The sequence below is a fragment of the Hyla sarda genome, chromosome 2 (assembly GCF_029499605.1).
Source record: "Hyla sarda isolate aHylSar1 chromosome 2, aHylSar1.hap1, whole genome shotgun sequence".
Lineage (NCBI taxonomy): Eukaryota > Metazoa > Chordata > Amphibia > Anura > Hylidae > Hyla > Hyla sarda.
This window is the reverse complement of record NC_079190.1, coordinates 42,575,168-42,597,235: the sequence shown is the minus strand read 5'-3', so window position 1 is coordinate 42,597,235 and position 22,068 is coordinate 42,575,168. Positions and strand designations below refer to the sequence as shown.

The window sequence follows — 22,068 nt, the reverse complement described above, 5'->3', positions numbered from 1 at the left end:
GTAAGTCCAAAAGCATTCTCTGTTGATAAACCTCAGGAACTGATTCGGACAATCCTCAGGTATCATTTCTAGAATGCAGACAATCGGGTTCATTATTATGTATTGTAGCAACGTGACGAGACACAGTGTTGTAAAAACCTGATGGAAACATTTCCATAAACATAGATATAACATTTCCATCAGGTTTCGTCACATTGCTACAACACATAATAATGAACCCAATTGTCTCAGTTTGTGCATTCTAGAAAAGATACCTGAGGATTATCTGAATCGGTTCCTGAGGATTATCAACAGAGAATCCTTTTGGACTTACAAATTGGATACCCTCTGACCTGAAGGACTTAAAGTAATTGAGAAAACCTCTATAACAGATTTGTCACTTTAGTCATTTATTTTAAATATTTCCAATATATATATGCTGATGTTATCAGAAGATGTCATTTCCGTTGTTGTTTTATATAAGCATTAGCATTACTTATTCTTGTCTGATGAAGGGTACAGAATGGGCCGGAAATGCGCCACATTTTATAATAAATATTTAGTTCTTTAACTTATTCCCTTGTCCTTGGTCAATGGCAGCGCTGATTCACCCTGACACAATCTTGAACTGGTTTGCTTCCTCCTACAAGTTTGGATTGCCTGTGGTCCTGCGAGCACCGGAAGAGCAAATTCCTCCCCGACCCCAATATGGCATCAGAATAAATCCCTGAATCCCTCACTGGTCTATCCACATAAATCTAGTATCCATAACCTGTAATATTATATTTCTCTAGAAAAACATCGGACCCCCTTGAACTTGTTTATTGAATCAGACATCACAACATCATGAGGCAGAGAGTTCCATAGTCTCACTGCTCTTACAGTAAAGAATCTCTGTCTGTGATGATGGTGAAACCTTCCTTCCTCTAGACGTAGAGGATGCCCCCTTGTCATGTTACCGGCCTTGGTATAAAAGATCACTAGAAAGATCTCTGTACTGTCCATTCATTTATTGGTACAATGTGATCAAATCCCCCTAAGACGTCTTCTTTTCAAATTAAATAACCCCCAAGCTTGATAACCTGTCTTGGTCCTGTAATCCCCCCCATACCACCAATTATCCTTGTCACCCTCTCCTGCACCTGCTCCAGTTCAGCCATGACCTTCTTATATATAGGTGCCCAAAATTGGACACAATACTCCATATGTGGTCTGATAATGATTTATACAGAGGTAAAACTGGTGGAGAACCCGGAGACCAACCTGCATATAAGATCCTTCACTATGGAGCACTTGTTTTTTCTTTGTTTCTGTATGGGTGGGGAGAAGCTGGACACACATGCACACATAGCAGAAATACTGTGGGGTTTTCCCCAGAAAATCTGCATCGCCTTACAGTACTATGCAGGTGATTGAGATTTTATTAAATCTCATCTTCATGCTGCAGATTTTTCTTCTGCATGGAAACTGAGCTGCAGTGCAGATTCTTAAGTCTTAAATCTTTACTGCAGATTTCCCCTCTTTCCATATAGAGATTATGGGGGAGATTTATCAAAACCTGTGTACAGGAAGAGTGGTGCAGTTGCCCATAGCAACCAATCAGCTCGCTTCTTTCCTTTTTAAAGGGGTATTCCGCCCCTAGACATCTTATCCCCTATCCAAAGGATAGGGGATAAGATGTCAGATCGCCGGGGTCCCACTGCTGGGGACCCCGGGATCGCTGCTGCAGCACCCCGCTATCATTACTGCACAGAGCGAGATCGCTCTGCACGTAATGACAGGCAATACAGAGGCCGGAGCATCGTTACGTCACGGCTCCGCCCCTTAATACAAGTCTATGGGAAGGGGGCGTGGCGGCCGTCACGCCCCCTGCCATAGACTTGCATTAAGGGGACGGGCAGTGATGTCATGAGGGGCGGAGCCATGACGTCATGCTGCTCCGGCCGCTGTATCGCCCGTCATTACGCACAGAGCGAACTCGCTCTGTGCAGTAATGATGGCGGGGTGCCACAGCGGCAATCCCCGGGGTCCCCACCAGAGGGACCGCGGCGATCTAACATCTTATCCCCTATCCTTCGGATAGGGGATAAGATGCCAGGGGCGGAATACCCTTTTAAAGAATCCTGTGAAAAATGAAAGAAGCGATCTGGTTGCTATGGGCAACTGCACCACTCTTCCTCTACACAGGTCTTGATAAATCTCACCCTATATGTATAACAGAAAACCCAACTCTATACTTTGCTGTACTAGAAATGGGACGGCATAACACAAGTGTCAGATGCTTTGAAGTAAAATGCTATGTAAATACAGAATACTGTACTAAGAGGAAGATAAATGGGAGGCACTCTGTTCTGTAGACCATACAGTGCATATACAATTCACAAACGGTAGAGGTTGGACGCGCAGCCTTAGGTGTAGTTACAGCTGTTTCACGTCACTCTGGACGCTTCTTCTCACTAGAGTCCAGAGTGACATGAAATGGCTGTAACTACACCTGTAGCTGCGGGTCCAGCATCTACCATTTGTGAATTGTATATGTACCGAAAATAAAAGAAATAGCCACGGACTGGTCTACAGAACAGTGACTGCCTCCCAATTTTCTTCCTCTTATTGCTGTTGGAGTGTGCTGCTTTTTGGGGCATAATAGCACCTCAGGGATCCAGGTGGCTGATCTACATCTGAATAGGGCTGTGTTGAAGCCCAAACCCAAGTGTTTAATCCGAGTATTGAACGATCACTATTAGGGGCAGTGCCGAGTGCTTGTTCTCTAAGAGTGTACAGAATACTGTATATCTTCTATGCTTTCCTATGGATATATCTACTTCAACCAAATCCAAGTAACTTATATATATATATATGTTAAATGATGTGCAGGAACTGTTCTTAAAAGGATTCTTTATGATCAGATATGTTTGTCTGCTTATGTTCTGAAACAGCACCACTCATGCCCATGGGCTATGTCTGGTATTGCAGCTTAGCCTTGCTAACTTGAATAGGAATACCAGACAAACCAGGCAAAGACTGTGGCGCTTCTTCTGGAAAAACTGACCTGACCCTTTTTCTAGTTCCAAAATATAAAAAGCAAATTTACAATATTGTATATATATATATATATATATATATATATATATATATATATATATATATATAGACCCCCCGACCTACGATGGCCCCGACATACGATAATTTCAACATGCGATGGCCTCTCAGACGCCATCGAATGTTAAAGGCAGCATCAACATACGATGCTTTTGTATGTTGGGGCCATCGCATAAACGGCTATCCGGATAGCCGTTTATGGTGCCCCATGTGGTCCGCTGACGATCACTTACCTGTCCCCGACGCTCCGGCGCTTCCTCTTTGGGATCCCCTGCATCGTCGGCGCTCTCCATCGTCGTCATCACGTCGCTGCGCACACCGTCCAGTCATCCAATAGAAGCGGCGTGCGTAGCGAAGTGATGGCGGCGACGGAGAGCGAAGTTGCCGGGGAAGCAGAGGCCTTGCCGGAGCATCGGAGAAGCCGCGACAGCGATGGAAAACGACATCCCGGGCAGCGGTGACGAGCGGTGACGGTCTGGAGCGGCGGGGACACATGAGTATAACCTCCAATACCAGTGGTCTTCAACCTGCGGACCTCGAGATGTTGCAAAACAGAGCGGCGTGCGTAGCGACGGCATGCGTAGCAACGTGATGGTGGCGACGGAGAGCGAAGATGCCGGGGAAGCAGAGGCCTTGCCGGAGCGTCGGGGTAGCCGCGACAGCGATGGAAGGCGACATCCAGGGCAGCGGTGACGAGCGGTGACGGTCCGGAGCGGCGGGGACAGGTGAGTACAACTTCCTCTAACAGTGGTCTTCAACCTGCGGACCTCCAGATGTTGCAAAACTACAACTCCCAGCATGCCCAGACAGCCAACAGCTGTCCGGGCATGCTGGGTGTTGTAGTTTTGCAACATCTAGAGGTCCACAGGTTGTAGACCACTGTCCTATACTTTACATTGCACGGATCTCTCAACATACGATGGTTTCAACAAACGATGGTCCATTTGGAACGGATTACCATCGTATGTTGAGGGACCACTGTAAATATATATTTATATATATATATATATATTTATTAAATCCTGTATGAAGGCTACTTAGCTATTTACAGATATACAGTACTATTAGTTACAAAAGATTTTAAAAAACAAGAATAAGAGGAGGACAAATAAGATCAAAAGAAGAAGTTCTGTAAATGAAAAGCAGCTTTACTTAATTGTGGGCTTAATCTGATAATTCAATAGAAAATTATACCTGAACAGGATGATGAAGAAAGAAGAGGAGGATGGACAACAAGATAGAAGGATATAATGACAGAAAAGTAAATGTGACAGAAGACCCGAACAGAAGTCAGGACCTTGTTATGGTCACCAATAGAGATGAGTGAATTTACAGTAAATTTGATTCGTCACGAACTTCTCGGCTCGGTAGTTGATGACTTTTCCTGCATAAATTAGTTCAGCTTTCAGGTGCTCCCGTGGGCTGGAAAAGGTGGATACAGTCCTAGGAGACTCTTTCCTAGGACTGTATCCACCTTTTCCAGCCCACCGGAGCACCGGAAAGCTGAACTAATTTATGCAGGATAAGTCATCAACTGCCGAGCGGAGAAGTTCGTGACGAATCAAATTTACTGTACATCTCTAGTCACCAATTGTGGAAATACAATTGTCTTATTACTACTACTATAAGTAATAATGATAATAGCATTGAAAATAGTAAGTAAGACGATAAAGAGCAATAATATGGAAGGAGACCACTAGTGTTGGGCGGTATACCGGTTCATACTGAATACTGAAATGTTTGTGCTGCACGATATGAATTTTTCTCATACCATAATACCGGTTGGGCCCCTCCCCCACAGCCAGCTTCTTACATGACAGTGGGCTCAGCCTATCACGGGCTGAGGCGGAACATCGCTGCGGCCGGTGACAGGATGACGGCTCTCCGACGTTCCCGCTTCCAGGAAGAGCGTGAGGCCGACGTAGGAAGGTGAGTTAAAGTTTATTTTGTTTATCTTTTGCAGCCCGGGTATAGGGATACAGCGTACAGTATAGATTGCGGCCCGCAATAAACAGGAGGACGAAGAAGGCAGCGATTGCGGGTGGAGTACCCCGATGGGGACAGCGCAGCGCTGGGCTGATAATTAATATGGGGGGAGGGGTGAGAAGCAGAACAGCGCTCGCGGGTCACATAATTTTGGGGGGTGAGAAATATAGTTGTATACCGTGGAACCACCATAAGTTACAAAAATACCGTGATACACACATTTGGTCATACCGCCCAGCTCTAGAGACCATTAGAGATATCATGAGATACCTGAGATACCTGAGGATAGCCCATGCTGTAGAACCATAAGGCCACAAGAAGTTGGAATTGACTTGACGTAAACAATAAAATAATAACCACCACTCAATGCCAATAAGCTGCCAAGAAGTCAGTGATCCAAAGAATTGAACAGATATAAGGACTTGGGGGGGAAATTCATCAAAACCTGTCCAGAGGAAAAGTTGCATAGTTGCCCATGGCAACCAATCAGATCGCTTCTTTAATTTTTACCAAGTCCTCTGCAAAATGAAAGAAGCGATCTGATTGGTTGCTATGGGCAACTCAGCAACTTTTCCTCTGGACAGGTTTTGATAAATCTCCCCCTTGGATCTCATATTCTTTCACATTAATTTTAGACCCTAAACAGCAGACTGGGTAACATTTTTGCCCCAAACCCATTATCGCTCTAACACATCTCTATAAAAACATCCGACTCATCTACCGGATGAATCTACCGGCTCTAGTACATATAAAACTTTAACCTCTTCCGACACTCAGTGCTCCTCAAAGACGTCATCTCCTGAGAGGTACTATGTAAGGATTTATGGACTCTTGGCAATGCTCAAAGCATAAGCTGCTGTGGGACAATCCAGAGTTTGATTCCATCTGTAATGGAACACTCAAAAGATCATTCTCTTGCCTATACCACACGTTAGGATGTAAGTTGATCCTGTTGGTTCTGGGTAAAGTTTTAGACAAATATCTTCGACAACCTAGAAATACTTAAAGGGGTACTCCCCCCCCTAGGCATCTTATCCCATATCCAAAGGATAGGGGAGAAGATGACTGATCACGGGGGTCCCTGCGATCTCCCTGCTGCACCCGGCGTTTGTTTAGAGCGTCATAGGATCATGACATTACGGCCGCGCCCCGCTCCTGACGTCACGGCCAAGCCCCCTCAATGCGAGTCTATGGGAGGGGGCGTGACGGCCGTCACGCCCCCTCCCACAGACTTGCATTGAGGGGGTGTGGCCGTGACATCACGAGCGGGCGCGACCGTGACGTCACAAGCCTCCGCCCCGCATCTCCAGTCATCCGGCACAGAACGAAGTTTGTTCCATGCACTGGATGTCTGGGGTGCCACCGCCGAGATCGCAGGGGTCCCCAGCGGGGGGACCCCTGCGATCAGACATCTTATCTCCTATCCTTTGGATAGGGGATAAGATGTCTAGGGGCGGAGTACCCCTTTAACTACGTACTAAACGGCATTACAGACTTTAGAAAATGCATTAAAAAAAATGGAGTTAGGTGCGCCTCAAATTACTATACCAGGCAATATATGTCTTCATATTACCCCCAATAGGCTACTAGAAGCCTGACAGGTTGGATGATGACCCAAAGTGTTGTGAAGTGAAATCTGATCTTTATCATGGGCTCTGGACTTGTTCCAAGATTCAAGAATAATGGAAACCGGCCTCATCCTTGTCAAACAAAGGACGCTAAAAAAAATGAGGTCCAATATAATGTTTGTTCCATATTAGAGAGGAAGATCCAGGGAATGGAGTGTCCTACATAGATCTGACAGCACATGTGGTTGTTCTGTGCACAAGAAACGGATCTTACAGTGATTGACAGGACAGGTGCCAAAAACCCAAGTTTTAATCCATTGGCCCTCATTTATCATTGGAAACCCGACAGTTTTTGTCTGCTTTTTTTTTTTTTTTGGCGCAAGATGTCTGCGACAAGGCGCAGACATCGTGCGACAAACTGCGACAAGCCTTTCCTACGAACCCTACTCGGGGATTTTTCAAGCCGAAAAAGGAGCGTTTCCCGACCAAAACCAAGGTTTCCAACTGATTTATTAAAGGGGTACTCCGCCCCTAGACATCTTATCCCCTATACAAAGGATAGGGGATAAGATGTCAGATTGCCGGGGTCCCGCTGCTGGGGACCCCGGGGATCGCTGCTGCGGCACCCCGCCATCATTACTGCACAGAGTGAGTTCTCTCTGCACGTAATGACGGGCGATACAGGGGCCGGAGCAGCGTGTCGTCACGGCTCCGCCCCTCGTGACGTCACGGCCCACCCCCCTCAATACAAGTCTATGGGAGGGGGCGTGGCGGTCGTCACGCCCCCTGCCATAGACTTGCATTTAGGGGACGGGCCGTGATGTCATGAGGGGCGGAGCCATGACGTCATGCTGCTCCGGCCCCTGTATCGCCCGTCATTACGCACAGAGTGAACTCGCTCTGTGCAGTAATGATGGTGGGGTGCCGCAGCGGCGATCCCCGGGGTCCCCAGCAGCGGGACCGCGGCGATCTAACATCTTATCCCCTATCCTTTGGATAGGGGATAAGATATCTAGGGGCGGAGTACCCCTTTAAGAAACCCGACCAGACCTTTAGGGTTTCAGTGTCCTTTTTTTTCCCACTGCTTCAAGCAGTGGGAAAAAAAAGTACACTGAAACCCTAAAAGTCTGGTCGGTTTCTTAATAAATCAGTTGGAAACCTTGGTTTTGTTAGGGAAACGCCCCTTTTTAGGCTTCTAAACTCTCCGATACATGCTCTTATGTCAATAGTCATTATGCATTGTTTTCTAAACTAAAAATAATATTAGTTATTTCTTCTGACAGGAAATTTGCTAATAACGCGAGAATTAGAAAGCTGAGACAAAAAAAACCTGCCTGCGACAAAAAAAAAAACCTGATTGCGACAGAACGTGCGACACAATAATAAATTAATAGGGAAAAAGATGGTCGGGTTGAAACCAAAAAAACAAACCCAACCCTACATTTTTGATAAATCAAGGCCATTATCTTTAAGATATTCTATAAGCTGTTTTTGATTCTGCAGACACCACTGGATATCAGCAAGGGGTACTCAGGTGGAACAAAAAACATTCAAATCAACTGGTGCTGGAAAGTTAAGCAGATTTCCATATTACTTCTATTAAAAAAAATCTTAATCCTTCCAGTACTTATCAGAAGCTGTATACTACAGATATACTACAGAGAAATTTGTGAAGATCTTTCCAGTCTGACCACAGTGCTCTCTGCTGACACCTCTGTCCGTCTCAGGAACTGTCCAGAGCAGGAGAGGTTTCCTATGGAGATTTGCTCCTGCTCTGGACAGTTCCTGACATGGACAGAGGTGACAGCAGAGAGCACTGTGGTCAGACAGAAAAGACTATACAACTTTCTCTGTAGCATACAGCAGCTGATAAGTACTGGAAGGATTAAGATTTTTATATAGAAGTAATTTACAAATCTGTTTAACTTTCTGGCACCAGTTGATTTGAAAACATTTGTTTTCCACTTGTTTCCCATGGAGTTCCCCGTTAAGTTTGCACTAGATTTTTTTCTGGCCAAAAAGCACAAAAACTGGTAAAAACACAAAAAACTGCTCCATTACTTTGCACTCCCAAGATCCAGTATACCTATAACGTGCTAGAGTACTGGGGTGCGTTACCATAAAAGATAGCAAAGTCAAAATAAATTATAGTTATCTCCAGAAAGTCTTATAGTTTTATCATGACAAGTCATGTGATTCTTTAATCATGTGACTCAAGGAATTCTATTTAAGAAATGGGGGGGGAAATGCGAGACAAAAACACCAATGCTAACCTCCTATGGCCTTGTTTATGGCTTTTTTTACTACCATAGATTTCAATGGGAGAGAAATGCCTCAACATGCTGTGATTTTGGAGCACTGCCACTGAGCCCAAAACCACAGAAAAACGGCAAAGATAAGTGCAAAAATGCCAAAGGAAATAACAGCAAATGGGTTTGGCATTTCTAAAATCATTATTGACTTTAAAGGGGTACTCCGCTGCTCAGCGTTTGGCACAAACTGTTCCTAACGCTGGAGCTGGCGCCGGGAGCTCATGACGTCATAGTCCCGCCCCCTCATGATGTCACACCCCACCCCCTCAATGCAAGTCTATGGGAGGGGGCGTGACGGCTGGAGGCACACTGGTTAAGAAACTCTGATATAGAGTGTTTATTTTTTTATTATTATTAATTAATTAATTAATTTATTATTAATTTATTTATTATTATTATTATTATTTAATTTGTGTTATTATTGTAAAAAATACAGTTAAATATTTTTATTTTAACAAACCCTGTAACATTTCTTTTGCATTTTCATTATTAAGTAGACCAAAAAATACTGTACAGTGACCCCCCCGACCTACGATGGCCCTGACATACGATCATTTCATCATACGATGGTCTCTCAGAGGCCATCGCATGTTGAAGGCAGCATCAACATACGATGCTTTTGTATGTCGGGGCCATCGCATAAACAGCTATCCGACAGCGCAGACTGCTTCAGCTGCCACCGGATAGCCGTTTACTGTGCCCCGTGTGCTCCGGTGATGGCCTCTTACCTGTCCCCGGCGCTCCGGACCATCCTCTTCGGGATCCCCTGCATCGTCGGCGCTCTCCATCATCGTCATCACATCGCTGCGCAGACCGTCCCGTCATCCAATAGGAGCGGCGTGCGTAGTGACTTGATGACGGCGATAAAGAACGACGATCCCGGCCAGCAGAGACGGTCTGGAGCGGCAGGGACACCACGGGGACGCGGCGACAGTGATGGACGGCGACATCCAGGGCAGTGTTGATGGTCTGGAGCGGCGGGGACAGGTGAGTATACCTTCCTATATTGAACATTGCACGGATCCCTCAACATACGATGGTTTCAACAAACGATGGTTCATTTGGAACAAATTACCATCGTATGTTGAGGGACCACTGTATCTGCAAAAAATAAAAAATATTCCTCTCCAATGGATGTAAGTAAACGGAGCCATCTTCCTGTGTAATCTTTATATGGACGATTTCCCTGCTGATGGAGACATTTCCTTTAGGCTCTGGGCATGCTGGGAGTTGTAGTTTTGCAACAGCTGGAGGCACACTGGTTGGGAAACTCTGATATAGAGTGTTAAGAGTTTGTTTATTTTTTTATTATTATTTACTTATTTATTATTATTTAATTTGTGTTATTATGGTATAAAATACAGGTAAATATTTTTTAACAAACCCCTGTTACATTTCTTTAGCATTTTCATTATTAAAGGGGTTATCCAGGAAAAAACTTATATATATATATATATATATATATATATATATATATATATATATATATATATCTCAACTGGCTCCAGAAAGTTAAACAGATTTGTAAATTACTTCTATTAAAAAATCTTAATCCTTTCAGTACTTATGAGCTTCTGAAGTTTAGGTTGTTCTTTTCTGTCTAAGTAATCTCTGATGACACGGGTCTCGGGAACCGCCCAGTTTAGAAGAGGTTTGCTATGGGGATTTGCTTCTAAACTGGGCGGTTCCCGAGACAGGTGTCATCAGAGAGCACTTAGACAGAAAAGAACAACCTTGACTTCAGAAGCTCATAAGTACTGAAAGGATTAAGATTTTTTAATAGAAGTAATTTACAAATCTGTTTAACTTTCTGGAGCCAGTTGATATATATATATAAAAAAAAAAAAAGTTTTTTCCTGGAATACCCCTTTAAGTAGACTAAAAAATACAGTATCTGCTAAAAAATAAAAATATTCCTCTCCAATGGATGTAAGTAAACGGAGCCGTCTTCCTGTGTAATCTTTATATGGACGATTTCCCTGCTGATGGAGACATTTCCTTTAGGCTCTGGGCATGCTGGGAGTTGTAGTTTTGCAACAGCTGGAGGCACACTGGTTGGGAAACTCTGATATAGAGTGTTTAGCGTTTGTTTATTTTTTTATTATTATTTACTTATTTATTATTATTTCATTTGTGTTGTTATTGTATAAAATACAGGTAAATATTTTTTTTAACAAACCCCTGTTACATTTATTTTGCTTTTTCATTATTAAGTAGACAAAAAAATACAGTATCTGCTAAAAAATAAAAATATTCCTCTCCAATGGATTTAAGTAGTTAACGGAGCCGTCTTACTGTGTAATCTTTATATGGACGATTTCCCTGCTGATGGAGACATTTCCTTTAGGCTCCGCTATTTAGCAATGGCTTCTTCTGCAATGCTTACTTAGCATTCTGTGTGATCGGTGACGTAGGACGTAACCCCCCTAGCAGGGTATACAGCATAAACATCAGACAACATACAACAGGGGAACATTTACTGAAGGGCCATCATCACTTGCCATTAGAATTGATGGTCACAGGGAATAAACCTAATAAACACCCCTACGGCTCTCACTAGGTCAGTGGTCTTCAACCTGCGGACCTCCAGATGTTGCAAAACTACAACTCCCAGCATGCCCGGACAGCCAACGGCTGTCCGGGCATGCTGGGTGTTGTAGTTTTGCAACATCTGGAGGTCCGCAGGTTGAAGACCACTGCACTAGGTCATAAACGTATCTCCACCGTCATCATCAAAACAGTCATCAAAAGCGAATAATAAAAATAACTGTTAATAATCGGAATTTGGATGATTTTATTACATATTCGGGGGTTGTACACTGGTATCATGTAATAAACACTATTAGGGGGAGATTTATCCAAATCTGTCCAGAGGAAAAATTGCTGAGTTGCCCATAGCAACCAATCAGATCGCTTCTTTCATTTTTGAAAAGGCCTGTGAAGAAATGAAAGAAGCCATCTGATTGGTTGCTACGGGCAACTCAGCAACTTTTCCTCTGGACAGGTTTTGAGAAGTCTCCCCTTATGAGGGGGGGATTTATCAAAAACTGTATAGAGGGAAAGGGTTGCCGTTGCCCGTAGCAACCAATCAGATCGCTTCTTTCATTTTCAAAAAGGGATCTGACAGGTTGCTATGGGCAACTGCACCACTTTCCCTCTGAACAAGTTTTGAAAAATCTCCCCCTGTAAATGTATTTAAAAAAAAAATGTATTTAAAAAAAAAAAAATAATATATATATATATATATATATATATATATATATATATATATTTATTACATTTATTTAAAATATAATAATAATAAAGAATAGATTTATTTCAATCATTTCAGTGCCGTTTCCTATTATAAATATTACCTTGAATCCCCCATGAAGCAAATAAGACTTAACGAAGAATATACTGTATTTGGTATTATTAAAAAAAAGACCCATGTTGCAGTGTAGATGTATACCGACACCATTATGAGACGCTACTAAACAAATAAAATTATACTCACAGCCAAGAGAGTTAAAGGGGTACTCCAGAGTTTTACATTTTATCTCGTATCCACAGGATCAGGGATAAGTGTTTGATTGCGAGGGGTACGACCGCCATCTGGGACCACCCGCGATCTCCTGAACAGCACCCCAGCTCTCCTCGTGGTCAACACGTCTCCTCCATGCATCTCTAATGGAAGAGACAGAGATACACGAGTGCTCAGCCCCCCCCCCCCCCATCAGACACGTAGCCCTTAGGGACTAAGATGTTAAGTGTTGGAGTATCCCTTTAAGGTGCGTTCACAATGGTGGGTTACGGTATCTACGTGTCTCCCAGGGCAGGTTTTAAGCAGCGGAATTTCCGCCATAGCTGCAGAGATTCCCCTGCAATAACAGAGGGAAACCTGAACCTGCAGCGAGAAACTCACGGGGAACCCAACCATGTGAACATACCCTTAAGGGGGGGGGGGTTCTCCCACTATAGAAAGCGATGGTATATTGCTAGAATATGAAGTGGGGGCTTTACTACCCAAAACGACACAAATCTTCACACAGTCACAGTCAGGCTATGTTCACACTACAGAATCTCCTGGCAGAATTCCGCTTCATAAATCTAACATTGGTACGAATAGCTTTTCAGTTGACACTTAAAAATGTTGGACACCTGACCCGCCGCAAGAATAAACATGTTTATTTTTTCTGCTGCGTGGACTGCATTGCCACCAGGGACCCCTGCGATCTCCCTGCTGCACTCAGCGTTCATTTAGAGCTTTGGGTGCAGTGCTGGAGGCTCGTGACCTAACGGCCAGGCCCCCTCAATGCAAGTCTATGGGAGGGGGCGTGACGGCCCCTTATGGAAGTGTTTGCCAACCAGGGTGCTGTGAGTTAGTTGCGGATTCGCTGCAGATTTTGATGTCCTTACTGAAGTCAACAGGGAAGTCAAAGTGGGGACTTTATTCAAGTCTGAGCCTGGCTTAGGTCGATTTTGTGACTTTTTGCCAATCTGTGCTGCAGTCGCCAAGTGGGTGGGGCTTGGCACGGATGGGCATGGCATTGTGTGAAGGGGTGCGGCCACTCCTACTACCATTCACACCTACTGCAAGCGTATATTGCTGTTGAAATCTATACCAGCTGCAAACTGGAATACATTTCTGTGCCTGGATTGTACACTGGCGGCAGCATGATTGTACACTGGCGGCAGCATGATTGTACACTGGCGGCAGCATGATTGTACACTGGCGGCAGCATGATTGTACACTGGCGAGGGTTTACTTAAAAATTACCCCCTAAATATGCAGCATATTGGTAACAAATGCGAAGCTGATCTGCATGTGTGAACATCCCTTACAAACCACATATGCCGGAGGTGTGCAGATCAGCTTCGGAATTACTACCTATTGTGGAAGGATGGGGGAATTACTGCCTACTAGGGGGAACATTAATGCCTACTGTGGAGCGGGGAATTACTGCCTACTGGGGGGGGGGATTACTGCCTACTGCGGAGCGGGGAATTAATGCCTACTGGGGGGAACATTACTGCCTACTGCGGAGCGGGGAATTACTGCCTACTGGGGGGAACATTACTGCCTACTGTGGAGCGGGGAATTACTGCCTACTGGGGGGAACATTACTGCCTACTGCGGAGCGGGGAATTACTGCCTACTGGGGGGAACATTACTGCCTACTGCGGAGCGGGGAATTACTGCCTACTGGGGGGAACATTACTGCCTACTGCGGAGCGGGGAATTACTGCCTACTGGGGGGAACATTACTGCCTACTGCGGAGCAGGGAATTACTGCCTACTGGGGGGGGATTACTGCCTACTGCGGAGCGGGGAATTACTGCCTACTGGGGGGAACATTACTGCCTACTGCGGAGAGGGGAATTACTGCCTACTGGGGGGAACATTACTGCCTACTGTGGAGCGGGGAATTACTGCCTACTGGGGGGAACATTACTGCCTACTGCGGAGCGGGGAATTACTGCCTACTGGGGGGAACATTACTGCCTACTGCGGAGCGGGGAATTACTGCCTACTGGGGGGAACATTATTGCCTACTGCGGAGCGGGGAATTACTGCCTACTGGGGGGAACATTACTGCCTACTGCGGTGCGGGGAATTACTGCCTACTGGGGGGAACATTACTGCCTACTGCAGAGCGGGGAATTACTGCCTACTGGGGGGGGAGGGGGAGGGATTACTGCCTATTGGGGGGTTACATTAATTACTGCCTTCTAGAGGGGGGGTTACCGCCTATTTGGGGGGCGCGGATTACTACCTACTGGGAGAAGGGAATTACTGCCTACTGGAGGGGGGGGGGGGATACCGCCTATTGGGGGGAATTACTACCTACTAGGGAAAGGGGGAATTACTACCTACTGGGGGAGGGGGGATACTACCTACTAGGGGGAGGGAATTACTGCCTACTGGAGGGGGGGGGGGGGGCATTGCCACATATTGGAGGGAGGAGGGAAATTACTACCTACTAGGGGGAAGGGCATTTACTGCCTACTAGGGGGAGGGGGTATTACTGCCTACTAGAAGGGAGGGGATTACTACTTACTCTGGGAGGGGGGAATAACTGCCTTCTAGGGGGAAGGGGAATTACTGCCTTTTGGGGGGGATTAATGGCTACTGGGAGAGCTACCTGGCTAATTGGGGGGGATAACTATCTATATGGGGGAAGGTTTTGCTTACTGGAGAGACTGCTTACTTATTAGGGGAGCTACTCGGCTATTTAGGTGGATTGCCTGGTTACTGGGGGGAGGGTTTACTTGCCTGCTGAGGGGGCTACCTGTCTACTGGGGGGGGGGGGGGTACCTAACTTGTGGAAGATAAACTTAATAGGAACCTACTTAAATACCCACTTTTACTGTTTGGGGCACCAAGGGGGACATTATTACCATCTGGGGGGGGGGGGGGGGAGGGAATATAGATGTAGAGACCGTATAAAGGTGGTAGAAAGGAGCCTAAATTGTTTTTCTGGGACATTTTGCAAAAAAAAAGAGTCACTACTATAAGAAGCCATAATGGGGATTTGGAGAAGAAGAAGGACGACTTCAAGAAGACTTCATCTGCTCATATCTACTTGTATAGGGTCATTAAATGGGGGTGGGGGGTAAATAGTGTATCTGTCCCGGGTACCAAATACTCCAGGTACGCCCCTGGTTTAGTAAAACATGCTAATCTGAGTAACAGGACAATATATCACGTGTAACCAACAGAAAACATTCTATATATTCACGATATATATCTACTAGGGTATTACAGAGTATAAAAACATGCAGTGATACAAACTAGGGCAGTGGTCTCCAAACTGTGGACCTGCAGCAGGTGCAAAACTACAACTCCCAGCATGCCCGGACCGCCGTTGGCTGTCCGGGCATGCTGGGGGTTGTAGTTTTGAAACAGCTGTAGGTCCACAGTTTGGAGACCTCCTCCCTAAGGGGATCAATACACCAGTAAGCAAACATGTTTGTACACTGAATGCTCATATTGTAGCCAGGCTATCCTAAAAGTCTGTTGCTATCCTTGTCCCAGTCAGGGCAGAACAGAGAACAGCTTATTGCTGATCCCTATGGCAAAAAAGAAAGCAGCAAAACCCACATAAACAGGACGGATCTATTGTTGCCACACACATAGGGACAAGTCAGGTGCCATGTGACATTCTGAAGACAGACAAACCCTGAAATGGACAGTGTGAAACAATGCGGATACATGTCCCCCCCCCCCCCTGATACCACCAGCGCCAAAACAAGCCAAGAATCCCATCAATACTGTCCCTCACCGACGCCATCAGCACAGCACCTATTGTCTAGCCTCAGCACAACCCCACATGGGGACGGCATCTGTCTGTGCCATGGTCTGCTGGAAGGTGGCACAGACATGGAAGAGCTGGGTAGATTTCATATACTGAGGTATATAGATAGGTGATACATATATAGATGATAGATAGATATGAGATAGATAGATATGAGATAGATAGATATGAGATAGATATGAGATAGATAGATATGAGATAGATAGATATGAGATAGATAGATATGAGATAGATAGATATGAGATAGATAGATATGAGATAGATAGATATGAGATAGATAGATATGAGATAGATAGATATGAAATAGATAGATATGAGATAGATATGAGATAGATAGATATGAGATAGATAGATATGAGATAGATAGATATGAGATAGATAGATATGAGATAGATAGATATGAGATAGATAGATATGAGATAGATAGATATGAGATAGATAGATATGAGATAGATAGATAGATAGATATGAGATATATAGATAGATAGATAGATAGATAGATAGATATGAGATATATAGATAGATATGAGATATATAGATAGATAGATATGAGATAGATAGATAGATATGAGATAGATAGGAGATAGATAGTTAGATATGAGAGATAGATATGAGACAGATAGATATGAGATAGATAGATAGATAGATAGATAGATAGATATGAGATAGATAGATATGAGATGGATAGATATGAGACAGATAGATAACATAGATAGGTGATGCATACATAGATGATAGACAAATATACCAGATAATATAGATAGGAGATGCAAGCATATATGATATAGAAGATATAAAGATACATATATAGATAGTGTATTAAATATATATATATATATATATATATATATATATAATAGATACATAGTTGATATAGATAGGTAATGCAGACATAGATGATTGATATATAGAGATAATAGATACATAGAAGACAAAAATATAGATAGATATGATATAGATAGATAGATATAATATAGATAGATAGATAGATATAATATAGATAGATAGATAGATATTACATAGATAGATGATATAGATAGATAGATATAATATAGATAGATAGATAGATAGATAGATATTACATAGATAGATGATATAGATAGGTGATGCATACATAGATGATTGATAGATAGGTAGATATTCATAGATACATGGATTATATAGACAGGTGATGGAAACATAGATTATTATAAATGTACATTATTGAACCCATATAACCTGATTGCTGACAATTATCCCCCATGATGTGATTAGATACAATGTATCACATATGAGGGATCTTGTAGAATACTCTTTCTGGGGTTAACCCCTTCCCCCAGGCTTCCTGTTTTGGCATGCAGCATGATGCCAGTATACCCAGCAGAGCCCCGTCCCCCTGCGCAGGGATGAGGAGCTGTAGGATGTGTGGCCCCGGGCTCTCACCTGTGTGTGCTCCGGCTCTCAGGGTCCCATGGTCGGGCGGCTGTCACTCTCCAGCTGCTCCACTGCGCGGCGCCGAGGAGAACGGGAGCGCGCCTGACCCGGGAGCCAATCAGAGCGGGGGATTGCCTCAGGCCACGCCCACATTCTCACCTTCGTGTCTCAGCAATGCAGCTATATATGTCCTCCTCGTGTATTATATACTGTATATGATTATTATATATGATCTATATCATATACCGTATGTATCATTATATATATGTCCTCCTCGTGTATTATATACTGTATATGATTATTATATATGATCTATATCATATACCGTATGTATCATTATATATATGTCCTCCTCGTGTATTATATACTGTATGTGATTATTATATATGATCTATATCATATACTGTATGTATCATTATATATATGTCCTCCTCGTGTATTATATACTGTATATGATTATTATATATGATCTATATCATATACCGTATGTATCATTATATATATGTCCTCCTCGTGTATAATATACTGTATGTGATTATTATATATGATCTATATCATATACTGTATGTATCATTATATATATGTCCTCCTCGTGTATTATATACTGTATGTGATTATTATATATGATCTATATCATATACTGTATCATTATATATATGTCCTCCTCGTTTATTATATACTGTATGTGATTATTATATATGATCTATATCATATACTGTATGTATCATTATATATATGTCCTCCTCGTGTATTATATACTGTATGTGATTATTATATATGTTCTATATCATATACTGTATGTATCATTATATATATATGTCCTCCTCGTGTATTATATACTGTATGTATCATTATTAGATATGTTCTATATCATATACTGTATGTATGATTATTATATATGTCCTCCTCGTGTATTATATACTGTATATGAATATTATATATGATCTATATCATATACCGTATGTATCATTATATATATGTCCTCCTCGTGTATTATATACTGTATGTGATTATTATATATGTTCTATATCATATACTGTATGTATCATTATATATATGTCCTCCTCGTGTATTATATACTGTATATGATTATTATATATGATCTATATCATATACTGTATGTATCATTATATATGTCCTCCTCGTGTATTATATACTGTATATGATTATTATATATGATCTATATCGTATACCGTATGTATCATTATATATATGTCCTCCTCGTGTATTATATACTGTATGTGATTAGTATATATGTTCTATATCATATACTGTATGTATCATTATATATCTGTCCTCCTCGTGTATTATATACTGTATGTGATTATTATATATGATCTATATCATATACTGTATGTATCATTATATATATGCCCTCCTCGTGTATTATATACTGTATGTGATTATTATATATGATCTATATAATATACTGTATGTATCATTATATATGTCCTCCTTGTGTATTATATACTGTATATGATTATTATATATGATCTATATCATATACCGTATGTATCATTATATATATGTGTTCCTCGTGTATTATATACTGTATGTGATTATTATATATGATCTATATCATATACCGTATGTATCATTATATATATGTCCTCCTCGTGTATTATATACTGTATGTGATTATTATGTATGATCTATATCAAATACCGTATGTATCATTATATATATGTCCTCCTTGTGTATTATATACTGTATGTGATTATTATGTATGATCTATATAATATACTGTATGTATCATTATATATATGTCCTCCTCGTGTATTATATACTGTATATGATTATTATATATGATCTATATCATATACCGTATGTATCATTATATATATGTCCTCCTCGTGTATTATATACTGTATGTGATTATTATATATGTTCTATATCATATACTGTATGTATCATTATATATATGTCCTCCTCGTGTATTATATACTGTATGTGATTATTATATATGATCTATATCATATACTGTATGTATCATTATATATATGTCCTCGTGTATTATATACTGTATATGATTATTATATATGTTCTATATCATATACTGTATGTATCATTATATATATGTCCTCCTCGTGTATTATATACTGTATATGATTATTATATATGTTCTATATCATATACTGTATGTATCATTATATATATATGTCCTCCTCGTGTATTATATACTGTATATGATTATTATATATGATCTATATCATATACTGTATGTATCATTATATATATATGTCCTCCTCGTGTATTATATACTGTATATGATTATTATATATGATCTATATCATATACTGTATGTATCATTATATATATATGTCCTCCTCGTGTATTATATACTGTATATGATTATTATATATGATCTATATCATATACTGTATGTATCATTATATATATGTCCTCCTCGTGTATTATATACTGTATATGATTATTATATATGATCGATATCATATACTGTATGTATCATTATATATATATATATATATATGTCCTCCTCGTGTATTATATACTGTATATGATTATTATATATGATCTATATCATATACTGTATGTATCATTATATATATATATATATATATATATATGTCCTCCTCGTGTATTATATACTGTATGTGATTATTATATATGTTCTATATCATATACTGTATGTATCATTATATATATGTCCTCCTCTTGTATTATATACTGTATGTGATTAGTATATATGATCTATATAATATACTGTATGTATCATTATATATGTCCTCCTCGTGTATTATATACTGTATATGATTATTATATATGATCTATATCATATACCGTATGTATCATTATATATATGTCCTCCTCGTGTATTATATACTGTATATGATTATTATATATGTTCTATATCATATACCGTATGTATCATTATATATATGTCCTCCTCGTGTATTATATACTGTATATGATTATTATATATGTTCTATATCATATACCGTATGTATCATTATATATGTCCTCCTCGTGTATTATATACTGTATGTGATTATTATATATGATCTATATCATATACTGTATGTATCATTATATATATGTCCTCCTCGTGTATTATATACTGTATATGATTATTATATATGTTCTATATCATATACTGTATGTATCATTATATATATGTCCTCCTCGTGTATTATATACTGTATATGATTATTATATATGTTCTATATCATATACTGTATGTATCATTATATATATGTCCTCCTCGTGTATTATATACTGTATGTGATTAGTATATATGTTCTATATCATATACTGTATGTATCATTATATATATGTCCTCCTCGTGTATTATAAACTGTATATGATTATTATATATGATCTATATCATATACTGTATGTATCATTATATATATGTCCTCCTCGTGTATTATATACTGTATGTGATTATTATATATGTTCTATATAATATACCGTATGTATCATTATATATATGTCCTCCTCGTGTATTATATACTGTATATGATTATTATATATGATCTATATCATATACCGTATGTATCATTATATATATGTCCTCCTCGTGTATTATATACTGTATATGATTATTATATATGATCTATATCATATACCGTATGTATCATTATATATATGTCCTCCTCGTGTATTATATACTGTATGTGATTATTATATATGATCTATATCATATACCGTATGTATCATTATATATATGTCCTCCTCGTGTATTATATACTGTATGTGATTATTATATATGATCTATATCATATACTGTATGTATCATTATATATATGTCCTCCTCGTGTATTATATACTGTATGTGATTATTATATATGATCTATATCATATACTGTATGTATCATTTTATATATGTCCTCCTCTTGTATTATATACTGTATGTGATTATTATGTATGATCTATATCATATACCGTATGTATCATTATATATATATGTCCTCCTCGTGTATTATATACTGTATGTGATTATTATATATGTTCTATATCATATACTGTATGTATCATTATATATATGTCCTCCTCGTGTATTATATACTGTATGTGATTATTATATATGATCTATATCATATACTGTATGTATCATTTTATATATGTCCTCCTCTTGTATTATATACTGTATGTGATTATTATATATGATCTATATCATATACTGTATGTATCATTATATATATGTCCTCCTCTTGTATTATATACTGTATGTGATTATTATATATGATCTATATCATATACTGTATGTATGATTTTTATGATCTATATCATATACTGTATGTATCATTATATATATGTCCTCCTCGTGTATTATATACTGTATATGATTATTATATATGTTCTATATCATATACTGTATTTATCATTATATATATGTCCTCCTCGTGTATTATATACTGTATATGATTATTATATATGATCTATATCATA

General features: G+C 40.3%; 1 protein-coding gene across 4 annotated transcripts in view; it reads right to left on the bottom strand.

The window, feature by feature from the left end:
- The window catches only part of ELMOD1 (ELMO domain containing 1), a 140,075-nt gene extending 122,340 nt beyond the window's left edge, over positions 1–17,735 (bottom strand). Inside the window, exon 1 of one of the 4 annotated variants that reach the window (XM_056561621.1) lies at positions 17,665–17,735. The gene's annotated coding sequence lies outside the window, so the exon portion shown is untranslated. The remainder of the gene's footprint in view (positions 1–17,664) is intronic. The other 3 variants (XM_056561625.1, XM_056561623.1, XM_056561624.1) reach the window with 3 other exon arrangements.
- Between the last annotated feature and the right edge of the window lie 4,333 nt (positions 17,736–22,068).